This window comes from Nothobranchius furzeri, chromosome 2 (assembly GCF_043380555.1).
Source record: "Nothobranchius furzeri strain GRZ-AD chromosome 2, NfurGRZ-RIMD1, whole genome shotgun sequence".
NCBI lineage: Eukaryota > Metazoa > Chordata > Actinopteri > Cyprinodontiformes > Nothobranchiidae > Nothobranchius > Nothobranchius furzeri.
In genome coordinates, this window is record NC_091742.1 from 88097776 (window position 1) to 88102232 (window position 4457).

Sequence of the window (4457 nt, forward strand, 5' to 3'; positions counted from 1 at the left end):
ACTTAAGCCTAGTCCACACGTAGCCGGGGTTTTCTGAAAACGAATATCCGCCCCTCCAAAAACGTGCATCCACACCACCGCGTTTTAAAAACAAACTCTGTCCACACGTACCCGGATAAATACGTTGTTAAGGACATGCCAGACCTGTAGGCGGCAGTACTTCCCCCGTTCTTAACCTCGTCCTTCGTCTGTGGTCTTCCGCAAGGAGCAGTAATTCCTCTTGCAAAAACAAACAAGCAGAAAGCGCTTGGACAATTGATGGATCGGGTAGTGACAGAGCGCAGCTCTGAGGGCTTCAGATGTCGGCTAGTGTAAACACAGGTCGCACACGTGATGTCAGCATTTTTTGTCGCGGAAAGTGACGTTGTGGACCTTAAAACTCCGGTTTTGTCTGTCCACACGCAGACACCCAAAACGGAGAAAACGCAGATCTTCACTTTGGCCGGAGTTTTTAAAAAGATCCGTTTTCGTGTGAAAAAACTCCGTTTTCGTGTGGATGACAGGCCAAAACCTAGAAAAATATCGACGTTTTGGCAGATCCCCGGCTACGTGTGGACAGGGCCTGAGAAAAACTGTAAATGAGGATAACTACAGGTATGTGCAGAAACAAAAGTTGTCCACTAGATGGGGCTGTCACGTGCATTACCAAATTTTAGTGACTCAAGGTGAAACAGGCTCTTAAAGGAACGTGAACATTGCCAACCTACACACATCTTTTAATTTTTTATATTATCAAATTTATTAACATGGGAAAAATGTTCTTGATAAGAGTCAGAAATTTTAATAGCGATAAATTTTCGATTTATTGCCCAGCCCTAGTACATAGCGAAAACCCTTTTGTTTTACTGGCACCACACACCCTCATCTAGTGCTCTTAGGAGAGCAAGAGGAGCTGCACCAAGTTTTGTTAAACAGTCAGCAAGTTGTGACTGCTTCTGCCCAACGTACCTCTCTAATTTTATTGGACTGTATGAGTTCTTTAATACCACTCATTTCTAATCTGAGGCTTTTCTGTGACTTGTTTTGTGGATTTAAGAGCATCAAACTGCGAGTGGTTATCAGTGACGGAAATAATGGGCAGCATGTTCAGATCAGCTTTACCGGCAGTAAGCTCAGAGTAGAGTGCGGTTAAAAACATGGCATCATCAATACCATCTGACATGGCAAGAGTTTCTCCTGCTAGTGTACCTCTTACTACACATCTGATTTTCTTAGACTGCCAAAACAGAGGAGAGAATATTCCAGTTTTCCCCATTAAAGTGATGAACACCCCTCCCTGTACGCCTCCATCTGGTTGGTTGCCCAGCGATGCATCACTGAAGACAACCATGCACAAATCATCACTGTTATCAGTGTGTTGAAACTTCAGTGTGACCTTCTCTGACGAGTTTGCGAATCACTTTGTTTACTTCATATATGGACTGAACAGTAGCATTTTTAATGCTGGATAACAGGCTACAAATATCAAACATAACATCTGGTCTTGTTTGATTAGCAACCCATGAAACCTGTTCAATTTTGGATCTGAGCTGTTCTCTCGGTGTCTCATCTAGTGGGTCGTCTCTCTGAGTGGCACGTGCTGCCTGTAACAGAACAGGTTGTAAGTTATAACGTAGCTGTGCTGATGCACCTGTATAATGTTTCCCGCTGTAGAAATGTCCATGCCCACATATGGGAAGCTCTCATGTTCTCCATGTCCCACATGACATATTTCACAGTCAAGAACGATCTCCTGTAGAATCATTGAACAATCTTTATCTTCCAGAGCTTTGGATTGGTCTTTGCAACTGGTCAGCAGATGCATGGCCAAACTGTTTGTGTAGCTTCAGTAGGACTTTGTGTTTTTCTTTCAGTGACATCTCTGCTGTGACCATAAGCACATCACTTTCACTAGCTGCGTTTTCATGTGGCAAATTTCCTCAATCCGATTGAAATCTTGGTTGATCGGAATTTCCGAATCTCTGTTCACATGGACACGAACTGAAATTATCCGATCATGCCGTGCGTACATATGCACCAAGCATTTAATCCGATTAAATAGGTTGAGCATGCGCAGAGTTGCCTTTGCCGAAAGAAAAATTGTAAACAAACGCCATGAAACGAAAAGAAAAATGTAAAAACAGAAATAACTATTCTTCCTGCTTTCCTGATCTATTTATTCAATTTAATATTTTTATTTAGCTCATAGAAGTGACGTTTTCTTCAGTGAATAACTGCACATATATGATTTGCTGCATTTTATTGTTGATTAAAATAAGGGAGGGTTATGTCTGCCTCTTGATCAGCTGGTCCGCGGGTCTGAATTGACATCTGTTGCGCTGCGCTGCGGCACAGAGCGGGGGTGGGGGGGTTAGCCTCATGTTTTATTACTGAGCTCTGTTGTGGCTTATTATTAATAACATGTGACGATCAGCTGAAACTGTTGAGAAAAATTTGTTCAAACAAAATAACAGAAGATGTTCAGAAAGTTTTAGAAGCCTGTGTTCATCATTAACGAACCGCATCTCAGGTCATCTGCGTTTACGTGCTTCTAACACGGACTTTACTGTCGTCCAGAGTGTTTAACCGAGGACGTTTTCCTACCCAACATCAGACTCCAATCAGGTCTGTAAAACCCAGATCATCCTGTCTTCTTTACAAGCGCGTCTCCAGCTGCTGCAGAAGCAGCTGCGTTCAAAGCTGACAGAAACGGGGATCCGTGCGCTGCAACCCCCGCGATAAACCTGCGTATTTCCAGTACAGATTTGAACATGTTTGTCGACTGATTTGTGCAATAATCAGATTTTTATTTTACTTCCACAAAATGCAAGTTCTGAATTAAATATTACTGAAATGGGGACGGCTTGTCGTCGGATTTAAAAGCCACCGCTTGTTAATTACACCGTCATTTTTGAAGTCAGGCAGTCCAAATGACAGCGGAGAGGCCCGCTGGCTGTTGCACACATGCGCAGTGGGCATTATTTTACCCCAACAATCCGAATGGCTGTGTACATGCACGTCAATCGGAATGAAGAACGGAATAAACCACCTCTCTCAATCGGATTGAAATTTCAATCCGATCGGGCCGAATCGGATCAGAATATTCCGATTGACATGTTTACATGCAGAATTTTCAATCTGAATGGGCATTCAATCCGATTAAATATGCGCATGTAAACGTGGCTACTGTAGCTCACTTTTGCATCATCAGGGTATCCGCGGGTCCTTAAAAAGTCTTAAAAAGTCTTAAATTTGCTTTTCCAAACTTAAGGCCTTGAAAATCCTTAAAAATGACAAATAATCCTTAAATCCAGTTTCCAAAGGTCTTAAATTACCAAAGACCCAATAAACAAGATTCTTTTATTTCTATAAAAATTTTCGTGAATTTCTAGTTGGTGTTCAGCATTTTTTGTGTACGATGTTGGCGTAAGTGGAACTGTACACATTCAGTTGGTTGTGAAAGGGGGCTATTTTTAGATGAGCACATTAGCTGGTTAAGCTAGTGGGAGCTTGCGCCATGGGGAAGTGCAAGTTTAATGGTAAATGGATGGCTAATCCCACGTTCACGACGTGGTTAGCATCGGTTCCAGGCAATAGCTGGAAATTATAGCTTAAATTTAATTTTAAAAATAGCTTAAATTTGTTCAAAGTGGCCTTAAAAAAGGTCGTAAAAAGTCTTAAATTTGGCTCCCTTAAACCTGCAGATACCCTGATCATTATCATCTCTAATGTCCACACAGTAGTGTCCAGAAGTAGCTAGCTCAGGAGGCACTTGTTGTTTGAACATGACAACTTTGTCATTGTTACAACCCCTGTAGATGGTGAGTGTGACAGAACGCTGGCATGGGGTTGGAAGTTATGAATAAAATGTGTTTAATACAAGGACAGGGTTTAGCAGGAAGAGACTGCTTTTCCAATAAAGTACCAAAATCTAAACAACAAAAGGAGTGGTGAACAACTGAAAAGCTCCCTTCATTGATTAAACGTACTGCCAAGAAGTCGACTAATATAAATTAAAGGAGACAAAGCAAACAGCCATTTACTAAAGATGACTGCAACCCATAACAATCACCAAGCAAAGCCATCAATTAAAGTCTCCATCCTCCCTAAATCCCAGCTGCAATCAGCTGTTTCACAAAAAGGGCGACTAAAACTACTTCTATCAAAACCGATCTCTATTATCAGTTAATCAGTCTCTTTCTGAAGACACGCTGTCAAATAGTTAGCTCTCAATGATCAGGGGGACAAAAAGAAACAGGTTCTGTTGCCCCTGAACCACTGACAGTTGCAGCTTTTAATCCTGGTTCCTGTCATCAGCAAATCGGCCACAGCTGGGGTGGTTTGAGGCTGTAATAGGAAGAAGGGGAGGCCGGGAAGCGAACCCAGGACCTTCTTGCTGCAAGGCAACAGCTCTAACCACTGTGCCACTGCGCAGTTGACCTTTTTTACATGTTCAGAATAAAAAATAAATCAACAAA